Source organism: Canis lupus, chromosome 5 (genome assembly GCF_048164855.1).
Source record: "Canis lupus baileyi chromosome 5, mCanLup2.hap1, whole genome shotgun sequence".
In the NCBI taxonomy this organism is placed as follows: Eukaryota; Metazoa; Chordata; class Mammalia; order Carnivora; family Canidae; genus Canis; species Canis lupus.
In genome coordinates, this window is record NC_132842.1 from 48,144,868 (window position 1) to 48,152,092 (window position 7,225).

The 7,225-nt window shown below is 47.4% G+C and overlaps 1 protein-coding gene across 3 annotated transcripts in view; it reads right to left on the bottom strand.

Annotated features, from left to right (window-relative positions):
- ELOVL7 (ELOVL fatty acid elongase 7) overlaps positions 1-1,314 on the bottom strand; it is a 75,639-nt gene extending 74,325 nt beyond the window's left edge. For 2 of the 3 annotated variants that reach the window (XM_072826521.1, XM_072826519.1), the window contains exon 1: positions 1,183-1,314. The gene's annotated coding sequence lies outside the window, so the exon portion shown is untranslated. The remainder of the gene's footprint in view (positions 1-1,182) is intronic. The other variant, XM_072826520.1, reaches the window with a different exon arrangement.
- Between the last annotated feature and the right edge of the window lie 5,911 nt (positions 1,315-7,225).

Genomic DNA, 7,225 nt, shown 5'->3' on the forward strand with positions numbered 1-7,225 from the left:
CAGAAGTGCCTGCCGTTGAGGGGAAAAGATTCCTCTAGTCCTGGGCGACCTTGGGGAGAACCATTTCTGGCCGGTAGCAGGAGCAGAACTGCCAAGTAGGGAACCCCCGAGCGAGGGAGCGGTGGGAAGGCAGGGGCGGTCTCGGCGGACGATGATCCCTTCGCGGCGCTGGGCGAGAAGTGCGAATCGGGAACCAGGGGTCCCCTGCGGCCGGGGTGCAGCGGCAGCGCTTCCCGAGGGGCTGCCCGGCCACGGGGCCCAGGCCTGCTCGCCCCGGCTCCCCCTCGGTGGGTGGGGCGCGTTTCCCGCCCCCACGGGGGGCTGGGCCGGGGCAGGACGAGACCCCTCCCGCCCCGGCTCCCCGGGGAGCTCGAGGGGCGCCCGCTCGGCGTCCGGGAGCCGAATCAGCGCCGCCTGCCGAGGGGAAGGCCAAGCTCGCCCGACGGGAGCTCGGAGGATGCAACCACGGGCTTCCCCACCCGCTCCTGCGGCGCGAGCTCGGGGGGCGGCCCCCCAAGTTCCCGCCGGCCCCGGAGGGCCAGGGAGCAGAAAGGACGGGGCTCGGGGCGGGTGGTGGCCGGCGAGGCCGGATCGGGAGCTGGGGACGTGACCTCGGTGGCCAAGGTCGAGCCGGGGCTTCGCCCCGCGCGCCCAGCGAGCCCGCCCGCCCGGAGAAGCAGGGCCCCCGGCCCGGGCAGCGCTCGCGGAGGGTCAAGCCCCGGGGCGGCCGGGGGCGCAGGCCCCTGGAGGATGGGGGGCGGGGGGGCTCCCAGGGAGCGCGCAGGTGAGCCCGCCCGCCAGCCCGCAGAGGCGGGGCCCCCGGCCCAGGCAGCGCTCGCGGAGGGTCAAGCCCCGGGGCGGCCGGGGGCGCCGGCCCTTGGGGACGCAGGGGGCGGGGGGCGCAGGGGCCCCCAGGGAGCGCGCAGGTGAGCGCGGCGGGAAGGGCCTTCGCCCCCCGCCCCAAGGCCGCGGCGCCACAACTTCCGAAGCGCCGGCTCCCGGGCCCCCGCACCCCGCACCCCGCACCCCGCACCCCGAGCCCGCGCCCGCGCCCAGCTCCCTGCGTCCGGCTGCTCCGGAGCCCGGCCGCCGGGGGCTCCCTCCCTCCGTCCGTCCCCCCATCTCTTCTCCGCGCCCCGGAAAAGTTTGGGCCCGGCCCCGGGCTCGGAGTCCCGCACTCACCCCGCGGGTTGCGGAGCCGAGGCGGCGGCGGCGCGAGCTCCTCACAGCGGCCCCTGCTGCCCCGGGCGCCCCGCGAGCTGGAGCGCGGGCGGAGGCCGCCGGGTGTCACCTGCCCGCCCCCCCCCCGCCCCCGTGACGCCGCCCGGCGCCGCCCCCGCCAGGTACCGCGGGGGGAGGAGCCGCGGGGGGGCCGGCCCGGAGCGCCGCGGCTACGCGGACGGAGGCGAGGTCGAGCCTTTGGATGCGGCGCGTCCCTCTGCTCTGCTCGCGCGGGCGGTCCCCCGAGCTGGTCCGGGGGCGGAACGTAAATAGTGTGAAAGTCGTCGTCATGCATGACTCAGGAATGAATGGGAGAAACATGTGACATGAGGAAAACCTGGCCGCGGTGAGGCTGGAGTGCAGAGGGGCAAAAAGAAAAAAAAAAAAAAAAGAGGTCCTTGCTCCCCATAAAGCTATGTGGAGGGTTAACTCATATCTAAAATGGAGGCCAGACTCCACCAAGGAGAGAAGGCCAATTTGGGTCAGCTCCATCCCTGCTTAGTAAGACACTGGACAAAAATCCCTGCAAATACTGGGAGCAGAGGGGAGGGGGGTTGAGAGCAGTGAAAACAAATATGAAAATCTAAGTTAACTTTTCTCCTGGTTAGTCACACCAGATGCTGCAGGGAACAAAGTCTAGCAAACTGATTTCTCCTTATCTGCTACCGTGGGCTTGGGGAGTGGGGTGAGGATGAGTGTCAGGGGTGTGTACTCCCGCTCCATTATTTTTTAACTTACCTGGCCTTGTGTCTAGTCATGATCCTCTTAACCCCTGCTACGTTTTGAGATCATGGCATCCACAGCTGGGAGACAGACTAAGAGTCCGAGGAAGTGACGTGCTTAGGAAACAAAACCAAGAACCGCAATCGAGTGGTCTTCTAGAAACTTGAAGAATAACCTGAAGGTTGCAGTCCTGACCCAGGCTCCTCACCAACGTGGCCTGTGGGTTTGTGCTGCAAGTTTCCAGCATGGAATCCCCACAAAGGAGCCAGGTACGGTGGATAGGGAAAACATTCAGTGGGCCAGAAGCATGTGTTCTGCACATACACAACTTGCCTTCACACCTAATCCTACTGCACTGAAAGAGGTTTTAAATATTTTATGTAAAATGTTGAGAACCCACATAGTAGCAACTGAAAGGAATGCAAAACACATGACAGCTCAATTTTAAGAGAATGTTGAAGTCAAGGAAACTGAAGATTTCTCCTTCCTTTTAAACTCTGCTTTCATAATAAAAACAAATAAATGCAGTTTAGTAGATTTGGAAGGTCCTTTGCGAATTGGAGACACTTGCTTAATTGTATTTCCCTTTGAGTCTATCTCTCTAGTCTATCTCTACATATCTACATATATTGATGAAATTTCAAATACACAGAGATGGATTCTTTTAACAAATGTTTATTAAGTACTGCTATATTCCAAGCCCTCAAAGTTCAACACATACAAGAATACAGATGAAAAAAATAATTCTCTCTTGTGGAATGTACACTCATTCTAATTGGAGACCATAGATGAATAAATAAAATATGTAGTGTTCATGTTTTGATAACCGCTATTAAGAAAAATGAAGAGGGGAACGGGATGGGGAAGTTGGAGATAGGGAGGTACAATGTTAAAGTTAGGGAAGACCTCAATGCAAGGAGGCATTTGAGCCAAAATATTAAGGACGTGAGGTGGCAAGCCTGTGTGTCCAGGTAGGTAACAGCATTCTAGTTGGTGGAATAGCAAGGCTAAAGGCCCTAAAGCATGCGTGTGCCTGGGATATTCATGTTCACAGAATAGCAAGAGTGGTTGAATTGGGATGAGGACATTAGTAATAAATGAGATCAAAGAGTTAAGGGAAGTGTTTTTTAGTAGAGAAGTGACATTATCTGACTCAAATTTTAAAAATAAATGCCCACAGTGGAAAGGTAAGGAGAATGAGTAGTTTGCTGAACAATGACCCCAACTTTTATCACAGCCAGGGGAAGAAAGTGTTTCAAAGTGGAGGAAGTAAGTGCGTCAAATGCTGTAATTGAGGATCAGAAATTGACTGTTGAGCAATATGGAAACCATGGGTTGATTATGACAAGAACAAGTTTGGAGGAGTGGAAGGAATGAAAAAGGGACTTGAGTGAGTTTCAAGAGTCAGTGGGAAGACAGAAATTGGGGAAAACAAGCTTGGGCAATTCTATCAAAGACTTCTATGGTATTATGCGGTTATGGCAGGAAGGGGAATTGGACCTAGAGAGTTTTTGGTGTTTTGCCATTGTTGTTAAAGATGGTGGCATTTATAGTATGTTTGTATGCTTTGGGGAAAATTAGTAAAGAAGCAAAAACTGTAAGGCTAGAAAGAAGACAGCTCTCGTAGTGATGTCCTCAAGTATGTGAGAAGGGTGGGACTTGGTACATAGAGAATTTGACCTTAGATCTCAACATGCACATTCACCCAGAGGTAACGGAGGGAAGGCAGAGTTGTGGGCATGTGTTTGGGGAAGTAGGAGCTTGTGTTAATAGTCTTATCAAATTCCCCAGAAACAAACCTGAGAGAAAATTGTATATGAGATTTATTGAGGCCATTAAATAGGAATACAAGGGGATCTGGGTGAAACTGACATTGTCAACTATGCAAATATTAATATTTTCCAAATTTTCCTTTATTTAAATAAATAAAATGTTACAGGTAAAACTACCCTAACCCCTCTCTTTTTCCAGAGGCATCCTAAAGTAGCTATGTGTCATTTCCATGCGTGTGTTTATAATTATTTTACTACTTATATATCTATGTACTATAATTTATTTATGGTTAAATTTTATATAAGTACTATCATACTGTGTATTCTTCTGCAACTGTGTTCTTTTGACACCACTGTCTTTGAGGATTTGTTCATGTTGATACATATAGATCTTGTTTATTTAATTACAATATAGTATTCTATTGTATGAGTAAAACCGTTTATCCATTTGCCTGCTAATGAATGAATTTGGGTAACTTCCAATTTTTCCCTTATGGAGATGATGTGGCAATAGATATATGAGTGAATATTTTCTGTACACATGTAGGAAAATGTCTAGGGTTTACACTCAGAAATGGAATTGCTGGTCATGGAATACATTGTTCTCTTCTAAGGACATTTGGTATTTTTTCACTGCTCTGAATCTGAACCCTCTTCCTATATTTGAGGAAGTTGCTATTATAAGACTTCCTAGGATCAGAGCTCACCTCCCATTGTAGAAGCTGGAGTGTATGATACTTCGCTAGCCCCTTGGGCAGCAGGAGCATAGGGCTATGACTGAAGCTGGACCAAAAAGAGATACTCCCCGCTCCCCTCCCCCACTCAGGATGCTGATATGGAAGCTAATGACACAAGAAATTGTGCTTGCTAGAGGCATGGATGGCTCCCCACACTGGTTCACTGGCATAAAATTAACTCTGGTTTGTCAGCAGAGCATTCCTTTGTTCTTTTTTTCAAGCCTGTTATCCAGGCTCTGTGGAAGTCTGTAAGCTTCTCAGTATTTTTTCAATAAACATAAACACCTTTTCTGTTTAGTCATTTAGTTTTTTTCGCTTACATTTGACGACCCTGACTGAGTGGTGCTAATTTACACTCCCACAACATTATAGAATAGTTCACATTTCCCCAAATTCTTGTCAACATTCCATTCCATAACATTCTTAAACCTTATATTTTTGCCAGTCTGATGGGTGTAAAACATTTTCCTGCTGTTGTTTTAATATATATTTTTAGGATTACTAATGGTCTAAATATCTTTTCATATTTTTTTTTAGCCATTGAGAGGTCTTCTCTGAATTGCTTTTTCATGTCATTTGCTTATTTTTACAGTTATATTGTTCGTGATGATTTTTTTGAAGTATGATCAATTCTTTTTACATTTTTTAAATTTAAATTCAATTTGCCAACATATAGTATAACACCCAGTGCTCATCCCATCAAGTGCCCTCCTCAATGTCCATCACTCAGCTACGCCATCTCCCCACCTACCTCCCTTTCAGCAACCCTTTGTTTGTTTCCCAGAATTAGGAGTCTCTCATGGTTTCTTTCCCTAATTTTTCCCACTCAGTTTGTTCTTGATAATTTGTGCTTATTTTATCAGTTATAGGTTTTACAATATCTTTTCTCAATCTAAAGTTATATTTTAATTTTATGAGGATTTTTGTTCATAAGTTTAAAAATTTTTAATGTAGTTAAACTGATCAATATTTCCCCTATATTTTGTGCATTCTGCCTCTTATACTAGAATTATTTCCTTTTTCTTAAGTCATAAATATACTCACCTTTGTTTTCTAAAATTTAGGATCTTTTCTTATTAAGTTTAGATCTTTAACATGTCTGAAATTGCTTTAAAATTATTTTTGAACAGGGCAGCCCAGGTGGCTCAGTAGTTTAGCGCCACCTTCAGTCCAGGGTGTGATCCTGGAGACCTGGGATGGAGTCCCACGTTGGGCTCCCTGCATGGAGCCTGCTTCTCCCTCTGCCTGTGTTTCTGCCTTTCTCTCTCTCTCTCTCTGTGTCTCTCATGAATAAATAAATAAAATCTTAAGAAAGAATTATTTTTGAACAGGTAATACATTCACGTGCCTTTTGTATCAAAAAGGCATATAGTGAAAAATCTCTCTTCACTTCTTCTTTCATTCATGCCTTTTTTTAAAATAAAAATTTATTTATTTGAAAGAGAGAGGAGGAAAGGGGCAGAGAGAGAGGGAAAGAGAGAGTGTCTCAAGCAAACTATGTACCAAACATGGAGCCCAAAGCCGGACTCAGTCCCCAGGATCCTGAGATCAGGACCTGAACTGAAATCAAGAATCAGCTGCTTGGGCAGCCCCGATGGCCCAGCAGTTTGGCGCCGCCTTCGGCCCAGGGTGTGATCCTGGAGACCCTGGGATCGAGTCCCACGTCGGGCTCCCTGCATGGAGCCTGCTTCTCCCTCTGCCTGTCTCTGCCTCCTGCCTCTCTCTCTTTCTGTGTCTGTCATGAATAAATAAATAAAATCTTAAAAAAAAAAAATCATCAGCTGCTTAACCAAGTGAGCCACCCAGGTGCCCCTCCATGCCTATCTCATATACTTCTAGAGATTTAAAAGGAATTGTTTAAAAAAGTGTATTCTTCTTGTTTCTTTTTGAATACAGATACTAAATACCATACACATTGCTGTGTACCTATTTTTTTTTCACTAAACAATGTATCTTGAGATAGTCTCATAAAAAACTTTTTCATCTCGTACTCCTATATAGTATGACTCAGCCATAATTTATTTAACCCCAGTTCCCCATCAATAAACATTAGGTTATTTGCAGTCTTGTGGTGTTAATATCAATAGCTAACACATGCACAGTATTTGCCAGGTACTGTTGTAAGTATTGTTTACATAGATTAACATCTGTACATTTTAAAAGCAGCTTTTTTCCCCCTCAGTGAAAATCTATGATAGGATTTTGATTTAAATTGCTTTAAAATTTAAAGATGGATTTAGTGAGAACTCCAGGAAACGGTTACCTTTCCTTTAGCCTCTCTTTGGTATTTGCTGGATAAGACCTGACAACTTCTTTGGCAATATGCCACTTCTCCTCCTGTCCTAACACTCTCCTTTTTGCTTATTCTGATCTAACCACACACATATCCTTGCTATTTCTTGAATGTGGCCAGTATGTTCTTGCCTCAGGGCTTTTGTTTTGTTCCCTCTGCCCGGAATGTTCTTCTCCCAGGTACCTACGGGGCTTGCTCTTTGCATCTTTGCTCAGAGAGACCTTTTCTAAGCACATTATTTAAAATTACAACTCCTTACATTTCTTATACCCCTCCTCTGTATTACTTTTCTCCATAGTACTTAGTACCTTCAACATGCTATACAAAGTTTTTTTTTTTCAAAGATTTATTTGACAGAGAGAGAGCGCACGAGTAAGCATACATGCAAGGGGCAGAGGGAGAGGGAGAAAGAGGCTTCTGACAGAGCAGGGAGCCTGACGCTGTAAGACCTCAGGACCTAGCATCATGACCTGAGCCAA